Source organism: Bufo bufo, chromosome 5 (genome assembly GCF_905171765.1).
Source record: "Bufo bufo chromosome 5, aBufBuf1.1, whole genome shotgun sequence".
NCBI lineage: Eukaryota > Metazoa > Chordata > Amphibia > Anura > Bufonidae > Bufo > Bufo bufo.
Genome location: NC_053393.1, coordinates 397,101,426 through 397,128,565, shown reverse-complemented (window position 1 = coordinate 397,128,565; position 27,140 = coordinate 397,101,426). Strand labels below are relative to the sequence as shown.

At 45.8% G+C, this 27,140-nt stretch overlaps 1 long non-coding RNA gene across 1 annotated transcript; it reads right to left on the bottom strand.

Annotated features, from left to right (window-relative positions):
- Window positions 1–163: 163 nt before the first annotated feature.
- Window positions 164–20,064, bottom strand: LOC121002872. The gene is made up of 4 exons (XR_005779342.1): window positions 20,052–20,064; window positions 10,647–10,651; window positions 3,024–3,026; window positions 164–290 (listed from the first exon to the last, which is right to left on the bottom strand). It is a non-coding gene; the product is annotated as an uncharacterized LOC121002872 (long non-coding RNA).
- Window positions 20,065–27,140: the final 7,076 nt, after the last annotated feature.

The following is a 27,140-nucleotide window of genomic DNA, read 5'->3' as shown; positions in this document are numbered from 1 at the left end:
GCAGACACATGAGGTCCGAGACCGTCTTCATCCCAGCATGCACTGGGACCTTACGTGACGTCAAACACACATCGTTAGCTGGCGTGATGACGATGTATGAGCGCAACTGCGCATTGCGCAAAGTCCTGCCTCTCTGGCCTCCGGAGGACACTGAAGCGGTGAGTGAGACGCTTAATTTTACTCCCGCTCCGTGATCATGTGATGTAACGATTACTCGATGCAAGGAAACTGCATCGATGAATTTTTTGACTCGATTTAATCGAGTTATTCAAATAATCGTTTCAGCCCTACTCGACGTGATTCGTCGGATTCGAATTACGGAAATGAATCCAGCAAGATTCGATGGATTCGTGGATTCGACGAATCCCCCGTCCCATCTCTAATTAAAATGAATCAGGCATGGATCCCACAGGACTTGTCCATACCTTGTGCTGAATAGACAAATATACCGGCCGCACCCAGCCATTGTTATACTTCAGCACACTTTCTCTTTGTGTTCTCTTTTCCATTTCCCAATGTTTTGGGGCCTTCCTAAATTTATAATAAATAAATAAATAAAGGGGGGAAAAAAACTAACAAAAACAGTCTTGGCTATCTCCTCCTCTTCCCCACGCCGCTTCCACCTACACCACCATGTCTACCGCCTCCTCAACCTCCTACTCCCCTTTGACCTCCACCTCCTAGTTCAAGATTATTATATATATATTTTTTTATATTCTATGTTATTTTAAGTCATTTCCCTATCCACATTTGTTTGCTGGGCAATTGTCCTGCTCTTACCCCCATTTTGCTTCATTTTGCAGCCCTGTAGCCCTTACTATGACTATTTTACAGCCATTTTAGTTCACCAAAGTTCGGGTCACCATTGACTTCAAGTCGAACCCTAACATCCACGGGTCTGCTTATCCCTAATAGATAAACAGATATGAGATAGATAGATAGATAGATAGATAGATAGATATGAGTTACAAAGATTGGAGATAGATAGATAGATAGATAGATAGATAGATAGATAGATAGATAGATAGATAGATAAATAGATAAATAGATGAAATTCCACGGCACATCCAAGGAGTAAAATAAATGAAGTGACTTTATTCACCAGGCATGCAACGTTTCGATCCGCTTCCTGGGATCTTTCTCAAGCAATGGTGAAAGATCCCAAGAAGTGAATAGAGTCACTTCATTTATTTTACTCCTTGGATGTTCCGTGGAATTTCTTCTATTTATTCATTTGGAGCTGGAACGTCTCCTCAGCCACTGGCACTCCATCTATATGCAAGAAAGTGCAGTGCTGCCCAACTCTCGTTTTTTTTTTCTAGATCGATAGATAGTAGTGTTGATCGAGCACAAAAGTGCTCTGGCCGAACTCATCGGGATGCTCGGGTGCTCTACCGAGCACCCGATTATAATGGAGGTCAAGGGGAAAACCCGAGCATTAAACCAGGCACCCCCTGCTCTGAAGAGGGGAGGGTGCCTGGTTCATAGGAAAAGGTCAGAAAGTGATAGAAACACTACCGAAATTGTTCAAGAAAAGCATGGGGAGGATGTCTGGATGCATCTTTGACTCCCAGGTTGCTGCTGGGAATGATGTTTTCCGAGTAGTACGCCACTTTTACAGACTGACAATAATACGCACAAAACCAAAGATAAAATTGATTTTAGAGGAAAAATTGTTAGGAAACATTCTTGTTAGGAAACATTCTTTCCTGTATATTTAAAAAAATTACAAGCAAGAGGCACTCCGATACTACCTGTATATCACATAAAGGAGGGCCTCATTCACATTGTGGTACAATTGTTCATGCAGTGTGACTCCTACACTCATAAAGCCTATGCAATAAGTGAAAGGGCTGGCAAAAATTACAAGGAATCGGCACTACAATATACCCTTTGTTACACATAAAGGGGGGCATCATACACATCCTTGAAAAATTATGATTGATGGCCTGCTGGTGACCCTCTAAAACATTTGGAGCAAGGGCCTGCTGATCTGACAATCTAAAACATTAGGGGCGAGGGCCTTCTGCTTAGCTGACCCTCTAAAACATTATGAGTGAGGGTCTGCTGCTGAGCTGACCATTGAAAAAATTATGGTTAAGGGCCTGTTGCTAAGCTGACCCTCTAAAAAATTATATGCCAGGGCATGCAGGTGAGCTGACCCTGTAAAACATTATATGCGTGGGCCTGCAGGTGAGCTGACCCTGTAAAAGATTGTAGGTGCGGGCCTTCAGGTGAGATGACCCTGTAAAAGATTGTAGGTGAGGACCTGCAGGTGATCTGACCCTCTAAAACATTACATGCGAGGGACTTCAGATGAGCTGACCCTGTAAAAGATTGTAGGTGAAGGCCTGCTGGTGAGCTGACCCTCTAAAAAATTATATGCGAGGGCCTGTTGGTGAGCTGACCCTGTAAAACATTATATGCGAGGGCCTGCTGGTGAGCTGACCTTGTAAAAGCTTTTAGGTGTGGGCCTGCTGGTGAGCTGACCCTGTAATAGATTGTAGGTGAGGGCCTGCAGGTGAGCTGACCCTCTAAAACATTATATGCGAGGGCCTTCAGGTGAGCTTACCCTGTAAAAGATTGTATGTGAAGGCCTGCTGGTGAGCTGACCCTCTAAAAAATTATATGCGAGGGCATGCTGGTGAGCTGACCCTGTAAAACATTATATACGAGGGCCTGCTAGTAAGCAGACGCTGTATAAGATTTTAGGTGCGGGCCTGCAGGTGAGCTGACCATGTAAAAGATTTTAGGTGAGGGCCTGCTGGTTAGCTGACCCTGTAAAAGATTGTAGGTGAGGGCCTGCTGGTGAGCTGATGCTCTAAAAGGTTGTAGGTAAAGGCCTACAGGTGAGCTGACCCTATAAAACATTATATGCGAGGTCCTTCAGGTGAGCTGACCCTGCAAAAGATTTTAGGTGCGGGCCTGCTGGTGAGCTGACCCTGTAAAAGATTATATGCAAGGGCCTGCTGGTGAGCTGACCCTGTAAAACATTGTAGGTGAGGGCCTGCTGGTGAGCTGACCCTCTAAACAATTATATGCGAGGGCCTGCACCTGAGCTGACCCTTTAAAACATTATATGCAAATGGCATATATGCGAAAGGCATTATATGCGACGAATAAGCATGCTGATATGATGGAATAGGAGGAGGAGGATGAGAAAAGGAAGATTCAACCATATACCCTTGTTAGTGGTGGAAGGGGTGCATGGGAATACAGTGTATTCAGTACATTATAAACAACACATTTAAAGTGCCTTTATGTTTATCAGCTTTCCTCTGGTGGAGTCGAGAAGTCATGGTCAATGCAGGCCTTGTTCATTTTGTCAACCTGTCAGCATTTTCAGTTGACATGCGTATACGCTTATCCATTATAATGCCACCAGCAGCACTAAATACCTGCTTAGACAACACACTGGCGGCAGGGCAGGCCAGCACCTCCAAGGCATAGAGCGCCAGTTTGCTCCATGTGTCCAGCTTGGACACCGAGTAGTTGTAAGACACTGAGGGATCATTGAGGATGCTGACACGGTCTGCTAGGTACTCCTTCACCATCTTCCAAAATGTTTCCCTCCTTGTGACACTAGGCCACGCATCAGGGTGTGGGTGCTGGCGGGATGTCATGAAACTGTCCTAGGCTTTGGAGAGTGTTGCCCTGCCTCTGTTGGAACTGCTGTGTGTTCCCCTTGTCTCCCCTCCTCGGTTGGCCAAGGAACTACCGACTCTGCCGACAGCGTTGTCAGATGGAATATTTTGGAGCAATTTTTCAACAAGGATCTTCAGATATTGCACCGTTTTGCTCATCCTCTCCACCAGAGGAATGAGAGATGAGAAGTTCTCTTTGTAGCAGGGGTCAAGAAGGGTAAACAACCAGTAATCCGTGTTGTCTAAAATGCGTATAACGCGCCGGTTGCGGGAAAGTCAGCCTAACATGAAGTCAGCCATGTGTGTCAGAGTACCAACAGGCAAGACTTCTCTGTCGTCATCAGGAGGATCACTCTCAATCTCCTCATCCTCTGGCAATTTCAAGTGCTGCTGCAGCGTTGACTGATCGGCTGAAGCTGTCGATGACTTGCGAATATGTGCACACACGCGGCGCACCTTCACCAGTAGCTCAGGCAAATTGGGGTAAGTTTTAAGAAACCGCTGAACCACTAAGTTTAAGACATGGGCTAGGCATGGGATGTGTGTGAGATTGCCGAGCTCCAAAGCCGCCACCACCACTATCAGACACAACCATGCCTGGTTCTAAGTTGAGTGGCGAGAGCCACACAACAGTCTGGTCTCTTATCCCCTGCCACAGCTCTGTGGCGGTGTGCTGTTTGTCCCCTAAGCATATCAGCTTCAGCATGGCCTGTTGCAGCTTCCCCACTGCAGTGCTACACTGCTTCCAGCTACCGACTGATGACTGGTGCTGCACGCCGATAATTCGGAGGTAGAAGTGAAGGAGGAGGCGGAGGAGGAGAAGTGGGGGTTTGAGCCACTAACGTAGGTGCTGGCGGAAACCTTGATCGACGTAGGGCCTGCAATCCTTGGCGTCGGTAGCACCTGTGCCATCCCCGGGCACAACATTCACCCAGTTTGCCGTCAGGGAAATATACCGTCCCTGGCCGAATGCACTTGTCCATGTGTCCATGGTTAAGTGGACTTTCCCAGTAACTGAGTTGGTCAGGGCACTTGTGATGTTACGGAACACATGTTGGTGTAAGGCGGGCACGGCACAACTTGAAAAATGGTGGCCGCTGGGGACTACATAACGTGGGACGGCTGTCGATATCAGACTGCGGAAGGCCGCAGTGTCCGTGAGCCTAAATGGCAACATTTCCAGATCCAGTAAATTGAAAAGCTGCGCATTTAGTGCTATGGCCTGTGGGTGGGTGGCTGGGTATTTGCGCTTGCGTTCAAATGCCTGTGGTAAGGACATTTTTACACTGCGCTGGGACACGGAAGTGGATGTGGTCGCTGATGGTGCTTGCGAAGGTCCAGGTGCAGGGCGGGAGAAATCTGGGCCTGCGCCTTTGACAGGAGATTGGCCAGCACATAACACAGGGGAAGCGGAGGCAGTGGTGTGACCCGCAGACACGGATTGTGGACGCAGGTGTTCGGCCCACCTATTACGGTGCTTTGATGCCATGTGGCGGATCATGCTGGTGGTGGTGAGGTTGCTAGTGTTCACGCTAGTGTTCTTTTTTCGTCCGCACTTTCCTCAAAAAAGCGCTAGACTGCAGAACGCCTACCCCTTGGAAAGGGAGATTTCCGCAAGGGTTGCTCCAGGGAATAGTTGCGGGCCTGTTTGGTGTGGCCCTGCTTCTACCTTTTGCCACCCCAGCCTGTTGCGGTGCAGCAGATCCCTCCCCCTCTGTACTGCTGTCCTCGCTCGTCTTTCCACCTTTCCAGGTTGGGTCAGTGACTTCATCGTCCACCACCTCCTCTTCCACTTCCTCACTCTGCTCATCCTCCTGACTTGTTGACTTAACCACTACCTCAGTGATTGACAACTGTGTCTCATCCTCTTCATCAACCTCTTGAGACAGTAATTGCCGTTGAGTTATTGGCAACTGTGTCTCATTATCATCCACCTCATTAAACAGTAATTGCCATTCCCCACCATCATCTTCTTGTGATTGTGGATGCTCAAGAGTTTTGGAATCAGGGCACAAGATCTGTCCCTCTTCAAGCGTGCTTGACGAGAGGGCCAAATCAAGGAATGGCGCTGAAAAGAGCTCCTTGGAATATCCGATTGTGGGATCACTTGTTTGCCCAGACTCTCCATGGTGGTAGAAAGGATGATCAGGGTAAGGATTGGGTTGAGCAGACTCTTGGCTACTGAGACTGGACTTGGTGGAAGACAGGATGGTCTTAACCGACTGGAAGCATTATCTGCTGCAATCCAACCAACTACCTTGTTGCAGTGGACTTAGGTGTCCAGGCGCTCTGTGCGAGCTAATCTTGTGCCCCCCCACCCCCCTCCGGTCCACCTAAACATACACAAAGAGGAAAACAATCTTTGAAACAAATAGTTTTTCACACAATCTCGGGCCGGCCTGCTGTAAGAGACCGACTGTGAGCTGTGTCTAGTGGCGGATCCAGAGCCTGGTCTCAGGAGGGGCACTTCCAGATTATTTTCTGTCCGCCGCCACAAAACAATGGTGCTTATAGAACAGACTACACAGTGTAGAGGTATACTGTATATTGTGTGGCACAGTGTATGCTGTATGTGTATAACAAACATATTTCACATGAAAACTTACAATTTCTTGACTTGGCCCTTGGGGATCTCGGACACTACTTGGCTGGGGGGCTCGGCGGAGCTCATGTTGTGTTTTATCCTAATGAGAAAAATTTCATAATAAGGATTTGGAGGGGCAGAGGGATAGCAGAGCAGGGAGAGGCTGGTGCTGCTACTAGGGGGTCATACCATGGGGGAGTAATAAAGCCCACCATAATGCCCCCCCAGTAGTAATAATTCTCCTTATAATGTGACAAGGCAAAAAATACCCCCTTGTAATGCCCCCAGTTGAGCTAATGTCCCCATAGTTCCCCCATAATGTGCCAGTATAAAATACCCCTATACAGTGCCCCCATAGTGCTCATCTCCCCCCTTCCTTCTAGTGCCCCCATAATGTACCAGTATAAAATGCCCCAGTAGATGCCCTCAATGTCCCCATTAATTTGCAAGTATAAAATACCCCTTCTTAGTGCCCCCCGTAGATGACCCCACAGTACTCCTCTCCCTCCTTCCCCATAGTGCCCACCATAATGTATCCCAGTATAAAAATTCTACTGTACAGAGCCCCCATATAAAATACCCCTTCTTTGTGGCCTCAGTAGATGCCCCTATAGTGCCCCCAATAATGTGCCAGTAACAAGAGCAACTCCCCCAATCATGTGCCAGTAATAAGAGCCCCCCCATCATGTGCCAGTAATAAGAGCCCCTCATTATGTGCCAGTAATAACAGCCCCCCAATGTGCCAGTAATACCAGCCCCCCATCATGTGCCAGTAATAACAGCCCCCCATCATGTGCCAGTAATAACAGCCCCCCCATCATGTGCCAGTAATAACAGCCCCCCATCATGTGCCAGTAATAACAGCCCCCCAAATGTGCCAGTAATAACAGGCCCCCCAATGTGGCAGTAATAACAGCCCCCCAATGTGCCAGTAAAAGTATTACATATATTTAAAAAAAAAAAACACTTATACTTACCTCAGTGTCAGCAATGCGATGCAGGCCTCTTCCGGCCTGTGTCCCGCGCTGCGCCGGACTCTGATAGGCTGCCGGCCTAGTGCCTGCAGCCTATCAGACGAAGGGAAAGGGACACGCCTCTCCCTCCCTTGCCTCAGCACAGCCATCTGTATCGCTGTCCTGAGGACGGCGATACAGATGACTATGGAGGTGAGCGCTTCCATATAGGAAGCGTTCATCTCACTGTGCCCAGCCACCGCTGCCCCCTACCGCGCTCCTGGATCCGCCAGTGGCTGTGTCGGACGCACAGCTCGCACACCCAAAAGGCCGGCCCTGGCTGTGGTCTGACTTCAAGAGTAGTGTCCTGCGCCGCCCTGTGCTCTGGCAGCAGGCACAGTTTCACCGCTCCCTGTAATGCCGTAGCCATGTTGGCTGCTGACATTACAGTAATTGGCTGGACGGAACGCTTCATCGGGTGCTATATAGCACCCGGTGACGCATGTTCGGCTCATTATTAGTCAGGGAGTGCTGTGCTGATGAAGGGACAGACAGTGTAGGGAGTGATTTAAGAATATTTTTACCACGAAAGCTTTTCTGAGACCCAAAAGTCCTTTTAAGGACTATTGTGTGTGTTAGCAGCAATCTATATTTTTAGCTCAACCTGCGCTAAATTGCTAAAACTTTACAGACCCAAAAGTCCTTCTAAGGACTATTGTGTGTGGCATCAATATCTATTTTTAGCGCAATCTGCGCTAAATAGCGTACAATAGTTAGGCCGCTGCAGACAGCGACATTAGCTGCGCCACATCTCCAGTGTAAAGTGTGCGCATCCAAAAATATCTGTGGCATTCAGTGTACTTTTTCTGTAGACGGTGTCCGCTGCGGACAGTGACATTAGCTGCGCCACATCTCCAGTGTAAAGTGTGCGCATCACACTATATAAAGGTCTGGAGGTCTGGTCTGAGGTCTGATATGGGGGTCTGAGAGGTCTAATGGGGGTCTGGTCTGATACATGGGGGGTTTAGTCTGAGTTGAGGGGTTTGTGACATGGAGGTCTGATCTGAGGTCTGATATGGGGTCTGACATAGACATCTAAAGAAGGTCTGGTCTGAGATGGGGCGTCTCATCTGAGGTTTGATATTGGGGTCAGATCTGAAAAGTGCTGGGGTATTTTTTGTATCTGTGTGGTACCAGTATTTTCAGGGGAACTGTTTCTGCAATATAGTATTGGGGAGCACAGCATGACAGTATTAGAGGTGGCAGAATGGGGTGTTCAGAAACTGAGGAGGATGATAGAAAAGCAGGAAACTAAGATGTCTGTTTGTCAAACTCTGCAGAGAGAAGAGATGACTGAAAGAAATCATCATGCTGGTCTGGCCTGAATGGAAAACATGAGGACAGAGAATATCTACATCAGAGAAGAGACGTCACTGGATGTAAGAGGTACATATGTGGAGCTGTATTACACTACATTCTTCCAAATAAGAGGACTGTTCCTTGTAGTCTAACTTGTTTATTGGTTAACAGGTTGTACTCTCTGCGCGGTATGCGTGAGTGAGAGATTGTACATTTGATTGGTAAAACTACAAGAATACAAATAGCATGTATCAGTATAAAGTATAAATAGCATGTACTATAACATTAACAGTCATCAGTGAAAGCACACGGTAAAATGGCTGTATATACATAGGATTGCATCTCTAGCTAACAGTAGAAACAGCTCCCTGAGTAACAATTATAACTAGCTGAACAGCTAATATCCCTGAAACAAAGATAGATCTCTCACCAGATATGCTTTACAAAGATGGTGGAGCTTAAGAAGGAGATATGCAGAAGGACAGCTCTGCTGATGTGCCCTGGTGACTGGAGGCTTCTTTTTCCAAGGATGCTTTGCATTCCCACAATGCTTTGCACCACCCACAATGCTGCAGTCTTTGTATTTCCTTTCTAACTAATGTTAAAGTATAATGTGCCTGGTTCACAAGCAGGTGGCAGCAACATCGGCAGAGCTAGTGTTTCTAGAGAGGCACTTTCTAGTTCCATTCCAGGCCTCTCTATAGTGGGAGGAGTTAGTTAGTGTTAGTCAATCTAGCCTACCCCCTCCTGGGGAAAGGTTGTGTGTTGGCTAGCAGAGCATCGTCTGCTCTGCTAGGTCCAGAGGCCCTGCCTCTAAAGTCTACATTGTTGCTTGTCCCATCCTGGGCTTGTATTGCCTTAACCCCAAGCTAAGTGAGCTTGATGCCAGGAAGAAGTTGCTAGGATTAAAGTAAGAGACAGACTACAGCTAAACTAAGTTCCAGCAGAAGAGGAAAAGTTCCTATTTACTCCAGCTAGCATAGCAGAGCTGAAAAAGCTACAGCATATAGTGCTGAGATTGTTGCAGAAGTGTTTGTCTGCCAAAGTTAAGCCAATACCTGCTGATGACCAAAATAAAGTTTGGAAACTGTTTGGATTACCGTTTATGCCAAGTAAAGCTGTGTTCAATGGACTCAATTATTCCATCATCATCCAAGTTATTCATCCCTTTGCACTTGCTTCGGACTACACCACATCTGGGATCCAAGGATATCCAGGTAGGAGCACTGTGACACATGCATACAACATCTACAGAGACATTGTAGGTCACTCTACACCAGGGGACTCCAAGTCCTCATTGCTTAACCGCAACTGGCATCACAACTACTTGCTCTAACAGAGGGACATATAATCGTAAATACCTCTTATGGGGAAAGGGATACCCCAGATGCTGGCAATAGGCCGCTGCACATGGATTCGATAACTTCTATATGGACATGACCTCCCAGCGCTTTGCACTGGTGCGAATACCTCTAGTGTGCCGTGTAGCCAGTGACCAAGGACTGAATACATCCATTCTAGACCAACGTTGGTGAAAGGAGGATCTGTACTAAGTCTCTCAGTTGGGAGACTGGTCATATTTGGGTTCTGGAACATACCACGAAGTTAGCGACAAGTAACGCAGTTGAAGATGAGCTTGCTCACACACCTCTTTGCTCCAACTATTTAAAGTCCGGCAGCTCGTAGATTCCCTTCGGTAAACAATCGGCCCTGGTGTTTCACTTAAATGTGGTGATTTTGCACAAGCAGGGTCATGACGTGATGATATCCGGGAATTATTACAGGATTTTTCTCCACAAATTCCACTTTGACTTCTTGAAGACGGCCTCATATTCTTATCAACCCATTTTGGTCAAAGATGGGATCAAGCTTCTTTAAAGCACTATCCTTGGAGACTGTTTGACCTTTGCTGATGTAGTCTATTTCCTTAGCATAACATTCATGTTGTATAATGCGAATTATTATGTTTTTGGCCTTTTCTAAATTAGCTGTGGTAAAGGCATGTTTGCAGTGATGCCGGCCTTTGCAGGGCTTCTGGCTCACAGGTAATGTCGATTTGTAAGACTGAGCTACAGTATATGAACTAGACAGTAGGGTTGAGCGAACCCAAACTGTAAAGTTCGGGTTCGTACCGAACTTTAGGATTTTTGGACCCCGAACCCGAACATTTTCGTAAAAGTTCGGGTTCGGGTTTAGTGTTCGCCGCTTTCTTGGCGCTTTTTGAAAGGCTGCACAGCAGCCAATCAACAAGCGTCATACTACTTGCCCCAAGAGACCATCACAGCCATGCCTTCTAATGGCATGGCTGTGATTGGCCAGAGCAGCATGTGATCCAGGCTCTATATAAGCTTGGGTCACGTAGCGCTGCACGTCACTCTGCTGTTACAAGTGTATAGAGAGGATGCTGCTGGACTTGTGATTTCAGGGAGAGCATAGGAGAGAATCTAACTCAGCGATCTACAGACAAATAGTTGTGTGGGTGCAGGGCACTATCGTTTTAGCCTGCCCTGAGCTCATTGACCAAAAATACAAACTTTTAGAATTCTGTTAGTTAGGTGGGTGGCGGCGGCGGTGGCCATTTTATGCATGCTCAGTGCACCAGCACTGCATCTGAGCTTTTGGGACATTGCAAATCACAATTTTTTGGGGGCAAACTACAACATCTGTATTAGTCAGTGTGCAATTTAAGGTAGAAATACACCCATCATTTTCTGGGGTTTAAAAAACACACATTATTTTTCAAAAAACAGTATTTGCCAGATCTTCAAGTGTTAAATTCAAGTTAAATATATACAGCATTCATATTCTGTTAGCAAAAAAAGACTTTTTGTGCAATCTACAACATCTGTATTAGGCCTCATGCACACAACCGTTTTTTTTTTTGCGGTCCGCAAAAACGGGTTCCGTTTTTCCGTGATCCGTGACCGTTTTTTCGTCCGTGGGTCTTCCTTGATTTTTGGAGAATCCACGAACATGAAAAAAAAGTCGTTTTGGTGTCCGCCTGGCTGTGCGGAGCCAAACGGATCCGTCCTAAATTACAATGCAAGTCAATGGGGACGGATCCGTTTGACGTTGACAGAATATGGTGCAATTGCAAACGGATCCGTCCCCCATTGACTTTCAATGTAAAGTCAGGAGTTAATATACCATAGGATCGGAGTTTTCTCCAATCCGATGGTATATTTTAACTTGAAGCGTCCCCATCACCTCGTGAAACTCAGATCCGACAGTATATTCTAACACAGAGGCGTTCCCATAGTGATGGGGACGCTTCTAGTTAGAATATACTACGAACTGTGTACATGACTGCCCCCTGCTGCCTGGCAGCACCCGATCTTTTACAGGGGGCTGTGATCAGCACAGAGGGAACGCCTCTGTGTTAGAATATACTGTCGGATCTGAGTTTCACAAGGTGATGGGGACGCTTCAAGTTAAAATATACCATCGGATTGGAGAAAACTCAGATCCTATGGTATATTAACTCCTGACTTTACATTGAAAGTCAATGGGGGACGGATCCGTTTGCAATTGCACCATATTCTTTCAACGTCAAACAGATCCGTCCCCATTGACTTGCATTGTAATTCAGGACGGATCCGTTTGGCTACGCCAAACCTGAGATCAGGGGCTGCCAGGCAGCAGGGGGCAGACCCCCCTCCCTCCCCAGTTTGAATATCATTGGTGGCCAGTGTGCGGCCCCCCTCGGCCCCCCCTCTATTGTAATATCATTGGTGGCCAGTGTGCGGCCCCCCCTCCCTCCCTCTATTGTAATATCATTGGTGGCCAGTGTGCGGCCCCACCCTCTATTGTAATATCATTGGTGGCCAGTGTGCGGCCTCCGTCGGCCCCCCTCCCCCCCTCTATTGTAATATCATTGGTGGCCAGTGTGCGGCCTCCGTCGGCCCCCCTCCCCCCCTCTATTGTATTAATATCATTGGTGGCCAGTGTGCGGCTCCCCTCTCCCCCCCCCCTGCCCGATCATTGGTGGCAGCGGAGATTCCGATCGGAGTCCTAGTTTAATCGCTTTGGGGCTCCGATCGGTAACCATGGCAACCAGGACACTACTGCAGGCCTGGTTGCCATGGTTACTTAGCAATATTACAATATTAGAAGCATCATACTTACCTGCTGGCTGCTGCGCTGTCTGTGTCCGGCCGGGAGCTCCTCCTACTGGTAAGTGACAGATCATTAAACAATGCACCGCACAGACCTGTCGCTTACCAGTAGGAGGAGCTCCCGGCTGAACACAGACAGCGCAGCAGCCAGCAGGTAAGTATGATGCTTCTAATATTGTAATATTGCCAAGTAACCATGGCAACCAGGCTTGCAGTAGCGTCCTGGTTGCCATGGTTACCGATCGGAGCCCCACAGCGATTAAACTGGGACTCCATTTGGAATGTCCGCTGCCACCAATGATGGGGGGGGGGAGGGGAGGCCGCACACTGGCCACCAATGATATTAATACAATAGAGGGGGGCCAGGGGGGGCCGCACACTGGCCACCAATGATATTAATACAATAGAGGGGGGGCCGCACACTGGCCACCAATGATATTACAATAGAGGGAGGGGGGTGGCCGGGGGAGGCCGCACACTGGCCACCAATGATATTACAATAGAGGGAGGGGGGCCGGGGGAGGCCGCACACTGGTCACCAATGATATTACAATAGGGGGGGGCGGGGGGGCCGCACACTGGCCACCAATGATATTCAAACTGGGGAGGGAGGGGGGTCTGCCCCCTGCTGCCTGGCAGCCCCTGATCTCTTATAGGGGGCTATGATATGCACAATTAACCCCTCAGGTGCAGCACCTGAGGGGTTAATTGTGCGGATCACAGCCCCCTGTAAGAGATCGGGTGCTGCAAGGCAGCAGGGGGCAGTCATGTACACAGTTCGGTGTATATTCTAACTAGAAGCGTCCCCATCACTGTGGGAACGCCTCTGTGTTAGACTATACTGTCGGATATGAGTTTTCACAAAGTGATCTTCGGATCCTTCTGTATGAAAGTAACCTACGGCCACGGATCACGGACGCAGATGCCAATCTTGTGTGCATCCGTGTTCTTTCACGGACCCATTGACTTGAATGGGTCCGTGAACCGTTGTCCGTCAAAAAAATAGGACAGGTTTTATTTTTTTGACGGACAGGAAACACGGATCACGGATACGGCTGCAAAACGGTGCATTTTCCGATTTTTCCACGGACCCATTAAAGGGCAATGGGTCCGCGAAAAAAAAAACGGAAAACGGCACAACGGCTACGGATGCACACAACGGTCGTGTGCATGAGGCCTTAGTCAGTGTGCAATTTAAGCTAGAAATACACCCATCATTTTCTGGGGTTTGAAAAACACACTTTTTTTTTCAAAAAACAGTATTTGCCAGATCTGCAAGTGTTAAATTCAAGTTAAATATATACAACATTCACATTCTGTTAGCAAAAAAAAGACTTTTTGGGCAATCTACAATATCTGTATTAGTCAGTGTGCAATTTAAGGTAGAAATACACCCATCATTTTCTGGGGTTTGAAAAACACACTTTTTTTTCTTCAAAAAACAGTATTTGCCAGATCTGCAAGTGTTAAATTCAAGTTAAATATATACAGCATTCATATTCTGTTAGCAATAAAAGACTTTTTGTGCAATCTACAACATCTGTATTAGTCAGTGTGCAATTTAAGCTAGAAATACATCTATCATTTTCTGTATTCAGTATATTGGGTGAACTAGATGGGCCAAATGGTTCTTATCTGCCGACACATTCTATGTTTCTATGCTTCATTTTCTGGGGTTTGAAAAACAAACTTTTTTTTTTTTTTTAAAAACAGCATTTTCCAGATCTGCAAGTGTTAAATTCAAGTTTAATGTATACAGCATTCATATTCTGTTAGCAAAAAAAGACTTTTTAGGCAATCTAGAACATCTGTATTAGTCAGTGTGCAATTTAACCACCTCCCGACCGCCTAACACAAGGATGCGTCCTGCGGGCGGCCGGGTTATTCCTCCTAGACGCATATACGTGTCATCTCGCGAGACGCAAGATTTCCTGTGAGCGCGCGTTCAGAGGATCGCGAGGTAAACAAGTTGATCTACAGTCTGCCAACAGCGATCATTCGCTGGCAGGCTGTAGATGTGTTTTTTTTAACATCAGAAAGGTATATTAGATGCTGTTTTGTTAACAGCGTCTGATATACCTGCTACCTGGTCCTCTAGTGGTCCCTTTTGCTTGGATCGACCACCAGAGGACACAGGCAGCTCTGTAAGTAGCACCAATCACCACACTACACTTCAACCCCCCTGTCACTTATTAACCCCTTATTAACCCCTGATCACCCCATATAAACTCCCTGATCATCCCCCTGTCATTGATCACCCCCCTGTAAGGCTCCATTCAGACGTCCGTATGTGTTTTGCGGATCCACAAATCAGTGGATCCGCAAAACACGGACACCGGCAATGTGCTTTCGGATTTTGCGGTTCCGCATATTGCCAGAACTATATAGAAAATGCATTTTCTTGTCCGCAATTGCGGACAAGAATAGGACATGTTCTATATTTTTGCGGAACGGAAGTGCGTACCCGGAAGTGCAGATCCGCAATTCCGGATCCGAGCAGGACAAAGTCTGTCCCCATAGAAATGAATGGGTCCGCAATTCCGTTCCGCAAAATGCGGAACAGAATTGCGGACGTGTGAACCCCTGCTGTGCCTGGGTGACAGGGGCTAAAATCTCTCAAAATCCTCTGTTCTATTGCTGGGTGACATGAACCCACTTTTGCCGTGAATGAACCCCTGCTGTGCCTGGGTGACAGGGGCCTAAATCTCTCAAAATCGTCTGTTGTATTGCTGGGTGACATGAACCCACTTTTTCCGTGAATGAACCCCTGATGTGCCTGGGTGACAGGGGCCTAAATCTCTCAAATCCTCTGTTCTATTGCTGGGTGACATGAACCCCCTTTTGCCGTGAATGAACCCCTGCTCTGCATTGCTGACAGGGAACTAAATTTAGTGAAAACATCTGTTACTCATCGGAAGATGCGCGACTACAAGCGCACGCTGATGATAGCATTCCCACCTGACAGCGGGGGCACAGTGGAAGCACAAGGCGAAGGCAGAGGAGGAGGAAGAGGGCGCCAACGCAGCTGGGGCACCGCCAGCACCTGAGAAGGCAGGGTTAGCATGGCCCAAATGTGGAAAAGCTTTGTCAGCCTTGGAGGTGCTGACCTGCCCTGCAGCCAGTGTATAGTGTGAACGTGTGTTTAGCACGGCAGAGAGCATTATCACAGGTCGCAGCCAATGTGGACAAGCTTACGTTTATTAAAATGAACCAGGCATGGATCCCACAGGACTTGTCCGTACCTTGTGCAGAATAGACATTTATACCAGCCTCAACCATCCATTCTTGTACTCAAGTGCCCTTATTCTTTGTTTTATTTTGTTATATGTCCCAATATTTTGGGGGATAACCCAATTTAAAAATAAAAAATAACACAAATCAATGTTGACTACCTATTCCTCCTTCACCGCCGCTTCCACCTACACCGCCACGTCAACCTACACCGCCACATCCACCCATCCACCGCCTCCTGAACCTCCTACTCCTAGATCCAGATTGTTATTTTTAAGTTTTCTGTATTTTATGTTATTTTAAGTCATTTCCCTATCCACATTTGTTTGCAGAACAGTTGCCATGCTCTTAAGCACATTTGTATGCCTTTTGCAGCCCTCTAGCCCTTTCCAGGACTATTTTAGAGCCATTTTAGTGCCCAAAAGTTCTGGGCTCCCTTGACTTCAATGGGGTTCGGGTTCAGGGTCAAGTTCGGGTCCCGAACCCGAACTTTTTTTTCAAGTTTGGCCGAACTCGTCGAACCCGAACATCCAGGTGTCCGCTCAACTCTACTAGACAGGCTATAGCACGAATGAGCGACATCCAGGTGGAGAACCTGCCGAAACGATGAGATTTGAGTTGGTGGTCGGAAGTCACTGTACGTAGAAGAGATACTTCAGGTCGGATTTCTTCATCGGCATCTGGGTCTACCAGTTCAAATGTGTCAGGTACTGCAAGACGTTGAACGATACAGGAATGCAGGACCTGTAAACCATGTTGTGTCCATAAGGTGGCTCGCTGCGACAGATCTAGTCACGTGATCGGCAGGATTATGCTGTGTAGGCACATAGTGCCACTGTTTAGGACAAGTGGATCTCCTGATCCTTAGCACTGAATTGCAGAGATAGACGTAAAAGCGTCTGGTTTTGTTGCAAATATATCCTAGGACCACCTTGCTGTCCATGTAAAAGTCGACTTCCTCGATTTCCAGGTTCATTCCTGTTGTTATAAGTTCAGCCAACTCCACTGCAAGCACAGCAGCGCAGAGCTCCAGTCTTGGAATCATATGTTCACCGAGTGGCGCCAGTTTGGTCCAGCTTATGACAAATCCTATATGTCATTGTTTTTGATGTCAATGGTTTTAAGGTATGCTATGGCTGCAATTGCCTTGACTGAAGCATCGCAGAAGATATACAGTCTTTGCATCTTTACTTCAGTAGATGGCACGGAAGCATATGGTCGTGCCACATGAAGGCTGGACAAAGCTTTGAGAGACTTGACCACAGGTCCTTTTTCTCTGCGGGAAGCAGGTCATCCCAATCAGACGTCTCTGTGGTGAAGTCTCTTAACATCATTTTGCCTTGGATAGTAACAGGTGGTACGAATCCCAGAGGATCATATAAGCTATTTATGGTGGACAGAACTCCTCTACGTGTGAAGGGCTTTTCTTCCTTGCTGATTTGGAAGGTGAATGTGTCTGCCTTTAAATCCCAGATCAAACTGCGGCTCCGCTGCATGGGAAGGGAGTCAGTGCTAACATCCAAGTCCTTTAGTACATTTGAATGGTCTTAGGGTGAGAAGGAGGGGCGTAACTATCAGGGAAGCAGGGGAAGCAGCTGCTTCGGGGCCCCGAGCTTAGAAGGGGCCCGGGAGCAGTAGCAGGGGTGTCAGCAGGGCAGGGTTGCATGTACTATGATGTAAACTTCTGGCCTCACAGGCAGCAGGCAGCGTATAGTGGAGGGCCGCACTGAAGATAACAGCAGCTCTTGTCAGCAGCAGCTTATGCAGCTACCTTAAAGGGACACTGACAAGCCCAATAAGCATATTTAGATATATATGACAGTACAGGTCTTATAAAGTGTATTAGAATCATCTAAGTATCCCCCCTGTCCACCTTATAAATACAGTAAAATGAAGTTTTATAACCTGCTTGAATCGTCTTCAATCTGCCCAAGGGGCGGCGTTTCATCTCCACTTGCGCCCAGCCAGCCTCGCCCCAACTGCCGTTTTGAAGCGCCGCCCAGCTCATCAATATTCACTTCGCTGGGCAGCTACTCTGAAGCGCTGCTCTGAACTGTGCCTGGCGCATGCGCATAAAGCAGAGGCTGCATCGGCCTCTGAGATGCAGACTGTGCGCAGGCGCGATGTGATCCCGGCCACTGAGGGTGCCGGGCGCATGCGCTGAAGATGAGCCGGAGGACGATGCCCATAGGATTGTATTGGGCATGCGCCGGATCTTGCGTCGGGGACAGTAGTAGCCGCCCAGCGAAGTGAATATTGATGAGCTGGGCGGCGCTTCAAAACGGCAGTTGGGGCGAGGCTGGCTGGGCGCAAGTGGAGATGAAACGCCGCCCCTTGGGCAGATTGAAGACGATTCAAGCAGGTTATAAAACTTCATTTTACTGTATTTATAAGGTGGACAGGGGGGATACTTAGATGATTCTAATACACTTTATAAGACCTGTACTGTCATATATATACCTAAATATGCTTATTAGGCCTGTCAGTGTCCCTTTAAAAAATCTTCCTGGAGCTTCCTTAAGAACCCCCCATCCCCTCCCCAGTTTGCTCCTCTTCACTTACTGTCATATTACGGCAGGGCAGTAGTGCTCTTTGCTCTGCTGTCAGTGTCTAGTCGGGACAGAGTGGGGGGGGGGGCTGCACTGCTCTCTGAGGAGACACCCAGCCATGTGCTCGGGGGGGTTAGAAATTCTCCTCCACAGCCTGACAAATCCATCTAGCCTGCATAAAAGGCAAGTGTATGCAGTGTCGGACTGGGGTACCTAGGGCCCACCAGTAAATTCATTTTGGGGGCCCACCATACGGATACATTCAAATATAATAAATAATCTAACACGTTTTTTATATGAACATAGGCTGGTTGAGGTGCTGTACATTGAATATATGTATGTAGTGCAGTAAGTCTACTGTGTTATGTGCCACTTGTGCAGGGGGTTGTAGACTAGGGGTCCACTTTGCTCAGGGGCCCACCGGGGGATTCCCCTGTACCCCTGTGGGCCAGTCCGAGCCTGAGTGTATGTATGTGAAAGGTGTGTGTGTGATTATCTATCTATCATCTATCTCCTATCTATCTATCTATCTATCTATCTATCTATCTATCTATCTATCTATCTATCTATCTATCTATCTATCATCTCTCTCCTATCTATCTATCTATCTATCTATCTCCTATCTATCTATTATACTCTATATACACTCACCTAAAGAATTATTAGGAACACCATACTAATACGGTGTTGGACCCCCTTTTGCCTTCAGAACTGCCTTAATTCTACGTGGCATTGATTCAACAAGGTGCTGATAGCATTCTTTAGAAATGTTGGCCCATATTGATAGGATAGCATCTTGCAGTTGATGGAGATTTGAGGGATGCACATCCAGGGCACGAAGCTCCCGTTCCACCACATCCCAAAGATGCTCTATTGGGTTGAGATCTGGTGACTGTGGGGGCCATTTTAGTACAGTAAACTCATTGTCATGTTCAAGAAACCAATTTGAAATGATTTGAGCTTTGTGACATGGTGCATTATCCTGCTGGAAGTAGCCATCAGAAGATGGATACATGTTCTCATTCTGTTTACGCCAAATTCGGACTCTACCATTTGAATGTCTCAACAGAAATCGAGACTCATCAGACCAGGCAACATTTTTCCAGTCTTCAACAGTCCAATTTTGGTGAGCTCGTGCAAATTGTAGCCTCTTTTTCCTATTTCTAGTGGAGATGAGTGGTTGTTGTAGCCCATCCGCATCAAGGTTGTGCGTGTTGTGGCTTCACAAATGCTTTGCTGCATACCTCGGTTGTAACGAGTGGTTATTTTGGTCAACGTTGCTCTTCTATCAGCTTGAATCATTCGGTCCATTCTCCTCTGACCTCTAGCATCCACAAGGCATTTTTGCCCACAGGACTGCCGCATACTGGATGTTTTTCCCTTTTCACACCATTCTTTGTAAACCCTAGAAATGGTTGTGCGTGAAAATCCCAGTAACTGAGCAGATTGTGAAATACTCAGACCGGCCCGTCTGGCATTAACAACCATGCCACGCTCAAAATTGCTTAAATCACCTTTCTTTCCCATTCTGACATTCAGTTTGGAGTTCAGGAGATTGTCTTGACCAGGACCACACCCCTAAATGCATTGAAGCAACTGCCATGTGATTGGTTGACTAGATAATTGCATTAATGAGAAATAGAACAGGTGTTCCTAATAATTATTTAGGTGAGTGTATATATATATATATATATATATATATATATATATATGTAACAGAACCTAGTTATCTCACCAGTGGAGGCATTTGGTGGAAATTTCAATGCATAAAATGCATATGTGAAATGAAAAACAGGCCTAAGACTATATAATGAATATCTGTGTATATTCATACATTCAGCCCCATACTGAGGATGCATAGGGGAAATACACTGCCCAGTGGATGCTATTCCTGTACTTGCTTGAAATTGGTTATGCTATTTTATTCTGTGTATTCAAGTAAGCAAGAGTTCACATCTCCATTTCATTTTCGGTTCTTCTGATCCGTCAAAAGAACAGAAAAAAAGGATCCTGTAAATAAATGGATCCTGTTGCATCCATTATGCACATTTGGCATCTGTTTGAGCCATTTCTACCTGACATCCGTTTTTTAGACAGAAAGAAAACTCCTTTTTTCCGTCTGATAGAACAGATCTCAGAAATGGCTCAAACGGATGCCAAATGTGCATAATGGATGCAGCAGGATCCATTTGTTTGCAGGATCCTTTTTTTTTTTTTACAAGATACATCCAGTTTTTTTTTTTTTCCGTTCTTCTGAAAATGAAACGGAAATGTAAACTCTTCCTAATTATATTTGTTTTGAGTACTTTTTTTTAGCATTTTTCTTGTAATTATGGTAACAGACCTTTTATTGGCATTGTATAGTGTGTATAGCTGTAATATTGTGAAAGGCAGGAGCGTACCTATAGTGGAAGAAGGGGACGCAGCTACTGCGGGGCCTGAACTCAAAAGGGGACTAAATTGTAAAAGGGCCCCCACAATAGTATTATATACAGTGACATGATATGCAGTATATGTGTGGGAAACGGACGAAGTCGCAGCAGGGCCTGAGTGAGTGATTTTGACTAGCTGCAGGACTGGGGCTTGCATAGGGGGGGGGGGGGGTGTGAAGAAGTTGCCCATGAGGGGGGGGCCCATTCAATAATTTGGTGTGGGGCCCAGTCAGTTCTAGTTACGCCACTGGTTGTTCGAGGTGATTTTGTGCAACCTCAAATTAGATAGAGCGATCATTTCTTGGACCCTTTCAGGAGACTGATTGCGGTCTAGTTCGTGGGTGTAGATTTCAAGCAGTCGTCCACATAGAAATCTTTTTCCACAAAGGATCTGATATCTGACCCATACTTTGCTTCACCCTCTCGGGCTGAATGTCTGAGACCGTAGATAGCGACTGCAGAGGAAGGACTGTTTTCGAAGATGTGCACTCTCATTCGGTACTATACAATGTCTTCATTGGGGTCGTTGTTGCGGTACCAGAAGAACCTCAAGTAGTTTCTATGTTCTTACTTGACGAGAAAGCAGTGGAACATCTGTTATTTGTCGGCCATAAATGCTACTGAATCTCTGCGGAAGCGTATACTGTAAGTACCTCCAAAAGTCTGTTGTTGAGGTCTGGAGCAGACAGTAAGACATCGTTTAGCGAGACGCCTTCGCACCTGGCGCTCCAGTCGAATACTACTCGTATCTGCCATGATTTTTTAAGATGATACACACCGAATACACACGGAGTCTTGGAGTGTGGGTGCCATTTCTGTATGGTTGTTCTGTAATATTCTTTCCTTGTAGGTAAAGAAATCTTCTCTCATTTCTGGTGTCCTCTGAAGTTTGAGTGGGGGGGGGGGGAAATGGCAGTGCGTCTTATGGGGTGAATGCTACCATCTACATTGATACACCGCCGACCGCATGCTGCACAGCGCGGTCGGAGGTGTATCAGCGAGGAGGGAGAAGGGGCTGAGGGCCGGCATCTTGCTGGATTGAAGATTTTCTATAGTTAAACATTGCCTGCAGTTAGATATGATTAGTACAGTGAGCGGGGTCCGGTGAAATAGAATACAATGACTGCACTGGGCCCCGCTGCCATTACAAAACTACTGTAGATGCCAGCCCCCACCCTCTGTATTGGGGGTCATTCACAGGGACACTGTTATGGGGGGATCTGTGAATGACACATAACATAAGATGCTATTTATCTGTCATCCACAGATCCCCCCCATAGCAGTGTCATGCCATCCACAGACGCCTCCATAACAGTGCCATCCACAGACGCCCCCATAACAGTGCCATCCACAGTCGCCCATAACAGTGTCAGCCACAGACCCCCATAACAGTGCTATCCACAGACCCCCATCATAGTGCCATCCACAGACCCCCATAACAGTGCCATTCACAGACCCCTATAACAGTGCCATCCACAGACGCTCATAACAGTGTCAGCCACAGATCCCCCATAACAGTGCGTTATCCCCAGATCCCCCATAATAGTGTCACAGGTTACCATTAGTTCAAAGCCCACCAAAAGCACACCTTTTGGTTCAAAATATTTTTTTTCTTATTTTCCTCTTCAAAAACCTAGGCGTCTTATAGGGCGAAAAATACGGTAAATCAACTGTAGACAAGTTCTTTGTTGTTAGGTAAGCGTTGTCTCTGGGGTTTAAACTGTAAAGGTGCGACCCTGGTTCTTCACTTGTCTTTTACTATTCCTTGATCCATGATATCCAAGAACTGCCTGTCTTCTATTGACATTGCGACCCTGTTGTCTTCTTTTGTCCTGTGGAAAACTGAGCACCCTAAGTGATCTTGCTCAACATCACAGGTGTGGTATTCACAGGAGGTATCTGCGAGAGGACAAGGCACAGGAGCACTGTGTTGCATTTCTTTTTATTAGGAAACTACTCTGACATGGCTGGAATAGGAAAGGACATCCATTTTCAAGTGTGTTGTTGAGCACACTGTTGAGGTCAGCTTGTGTGCTTCTCCTACACAGACGTCTCCTATGATGACCCATCCTAGGTCAAGTCTCTGGGCGCATGGAGCATTTTGTGGGCCATTAATCTGTCTTCTACCAATTCCGGTATCAGGTGAGCTATACGCCTCAGGTAGGGGTGGTATGCCGCTACCTCTGGTGTAGGTATCTCTGACCAGTTGTCAGGAACGTGATTGCACTCCAGTATGGTTGGCAGGGACAAGCAGGTCTGACCATCTATGGACTCTACCTTGCACCCAGTTGCCTTCCTCCCCGCCGTCTCAACGGTACTAGCACATGTCGGAGTAGGGAGAACCGGACCCTGCGATGTGGAAGGTGGATTTAGCTAAAGACCGATTGCTTTGATTATCTAAGATTGCATATACCTTGATCTCCTTATCTCGGTGACCGCCCGGATAAACTTTGACAAGGCAGATTTTTTAGCAGGACTTCCATCCTGCAAGTCCTTGACAGATCTCTGTACAAGGGTACCATGTCGGTGTCTATCTGCTTTCTGTCATGCTCCTCTGCTTGGGATGATACCTGAAAGGGTGGTCCAGGGTGTAAAGCCGTGGTGTGTTCTGTATTACCGCATTCTGTGCATGTCACACTGACCTTACAGTTCCTGGCGAAGTGCTATGTTGTAGTGCAGCACCTGAAGCAAATGTTTTCTTTTAGGAATTCTTTGCTGTCCTGTAAATACTGCTCCCTGAAGGCTCTGCATTTTAGTAGAGGATGTAGTTTCTCATTCAGGGGTCATTGTTTGGTAAGATCTTTGAGTTAGTTCTCTTCTTGGGAAGACTTAAATGGCCTGTAAGGAGAACCTGTAGAAGCAACGTTAATTTTGTGGACTGCCACTGGTGTTTTCTGAGGTTTGACACCAGGGATAGTGGAACATGACAATGTATAGTCAAAACTGGGATAGTTTCTGATCCTTGCTTGTTGAGTAACAAAGTCTACAAACACCATGAAGGGGGTAATGGTACATTATGAAACTGTTTATAATGGGAACCATGCGTGATCCACTTCTCCTGTAGGTTATAAGGGAGTTTTTTGGACAATCGCATTGACACCTCTGGCCGTGTCCAGGAATGCTAGCCCCGGTAGATCTTCTGCCTGAGCAACCTATAACTCTATCAACAAGTCACTGAGTTCCCTGAGCTTCTGGTAACTCTTACCCACTATTCTGGGAAAATTATCAATTCTCTTATATAAAGCATTTTCTATAGCTTCTATTGACCCATACACTCATCAAGCCTTTCCCACACCATCTTTAGGCTTTTGGCCGGATAGCTTATGTTAATGTCTTTGATTCTTTTGGCGTGTTCAGCAGACTCGCTTCCAAGCCACTTTGCCAAGAGATCTAACTCCTCACTGCAGGAAAGATCTAAGTCCCTTATGGCGTTCTGGAAGGAGGCTAAAATGCCCTGTAGTTCTTGGGGCAATTGGTGAACTTTATAAATCCTTTGGTAACCAGCTTCCATTTAGCAAAGAACTTAGCAAAGTCCATGGCGGCCTGCTTAGCGCTAATACTACCAGGTGAGCTGTTGTTATGCTGGGTGTGTGGTGTATCACCATACCTTTTAGGGGTTTCTGGCTTAGGGAAGTCTGTTTTATACCGTTCTGACACGAAGGCTGTCCCTTTTAGTCGAAGTGAAGGTTGTGGCTTTCCTTCTGTAGGGCGGTAGTTGTGAAAAGCACTCTGTATAGGCTGGCTGATATTTTGGATCATAGTCATCATCTGTCTTTGGATGCTGATGGACGTATTCTGAGTAGTGTTGAGCGTGAATATTCGAATAGCGAATATTTATTGCAAATATCGTAACTTCACTAACTCGCGAATATTTCAAATATAGTGCTATATATTCGCTATATTGAATATTTGTCATTTTTTATTTTAACATCTGAAAACATGATGAGTCATTGGCCCACAAGCAACTTAAGCAGCAAGGAATCATGTTTTCATATAGAAAAAAAATTACGAATATTCTAAAATACGAATATATAGCAATATAGCGAATATATTCATTATTTAGAATATTCATATATATATTTTTTTTATGTGTACTGTTATTCCACTTCGGCATACTCCTCCCCAACAAGCGTCCCTGTCACCATGGGAACGCCTGTGGGTTAGATAATACCACTGGATCTGAGTTTTCCCTGAGATCGTGAAAACTCAGTTGCGATGGTATATTCTAACCCACAGGCGTTCCCATGGTGACCGGGACGCTTGTCGGGGAGGAGTATGCCAAAGTGGAATAACAGTACACATTGAAAAAAAAAAGACGAATATTCTAAATAACGAATATATTCGCTATATTGCTATAAATTTAGTTTTTTTGAATATTCGTCGTATTCTAAAACAAGAATATTTAGCAATATAGCGAATATTCGTAAAATACACATATAGACTGCAATTTAGGTAATATGGTGCTATAAAATTTTTTTTAGAGTCGTCATTTTTTCTCTTATGAACTCCAGATTTGAAGAAAAATTACAACTTTGAAAAAAAAAGGTTATAGCATTATATTAACTAAATTGCAGTCTATATGTGTATGTTACGAATATTCGCTATATTGCTATATATTAGTTTTTTAGAATATTCGTCATATTCTAAAACAAGAATATACACTCACCTAAAGAATTATTAGGAACACCTGTTCTATTTCTCATTATTGCGATTATCTAGTCAACCAATCACATGGCAGTTGCTTCAATGCATGTAGGGTTGTGGTCCTGGTCAAGACAATCTCCTGAACTCAAAACTGAATGTCAGAATGGGAAAGAAAGGTGATTTAAGCAATTTTGAGAGTGGCATGGTTGTTGGTGCCAGACGGGCCGGTCTGAGTATTTCACAATCTGCTCAGTTACTGGGATTTTCACGCACAACCATTTCTAGGGTTTACAAAGAATGGCGTGAAAAGGGAAGAACATCCAGTATGCAGCAGTCCTGTGGGCAAAAATGCCTTGTGGATGCTAGAGGTCAGAGGAGAATGGGCCGACTGATTCAAGCTGATAGAAGAGCAACGTTGACTGAAATAACCACTCGTTACAACCGAGGTATGCAGCAAAGCATTTGTGAAGCCACAACACGCACAACCTTGAGGCGGATAGGCTATAACAGCAGAAGACCCCACCGGGTACCACTCATCTCCACTACAAATAGGAAAAAGAGGCTACAATTTGCACGAGCTCACCAAAATTGGACTGTTGAAGACTGGAAAAATGGTTTCTTGAACATGACAATGAGTTCACTGTACTAAAATGGCCCCCACAGTCACCAGATCTCAACCCAATAGAGCATCTTTGGGATGTGGTGGAACGGGAGCTTTGTGCCCTGGATGTGCATCCCTCAAATCTCCATCAACTGCAAGATGCTATCCTATAAATATGGGCCAACATTTCTAAAGAATGCTATCAGCACCTTGTTGAATCAATGCCACGTAGAATTAAGGCAGTTCTGAAGGCAAAAGGGGGTCCAACACCGTATTAGTATGGTGTTCCTAATAATTCTTTAGGTGAGTGTATAGCAATATAGCGAATATTCGCTAAATACAAATATAGAGCAATTTAGCTAATACAGTGCTATAATCTTTTTTTTTTATAGTCTTTTTTTTTTCCTCTTCTGAACGCCAGATTTGGAAAAAATTTACACTATTAAAAAATATATATTTTAGCACTATATTAACTAAATTGCTCTGTTTGTATTTTCTCAAATATTCGCTATATTGCCATATTTTCTTGTTTTAGAATATGACGAATATTCTTAAAACGAATATATAGCACTATATTTATTGCTATATATTATTTTTTGATCAACTTCGCATCACGCGATTTTTACAATTTAGATTAATCGCAATTGCGAAAATAATCTCTCGAATACGAATATTCGCGAATATGAAATGAATATTCTAGCGAATATTCGCTAAATATCACAAATTGGAATGTAGGACCTGCCGTTCATCACTAATTCTGAGACACGCTGTGTTGGATCTTGTTAATATAGGTCTGTCCCAAGTACTTGGCTGTGTTTCTCAGAATCAGGGAATTCCAAGACTTTTAGGAACTCTGCCTTGGCCACTGCTGCTGACGATTCTTTCTCTGCAGAGAGTTTTTCCAGTGACGTTTGCAGACATTCTGTCTCTTCTTCCAGTGACGCTTGCAGGCATGCTCTCTCCTCTTCCAGTAATGCTCTTTCTTTTTCCTTTGATGCTTGCAGGCGTACTCTCTATTTTTCCCTTGA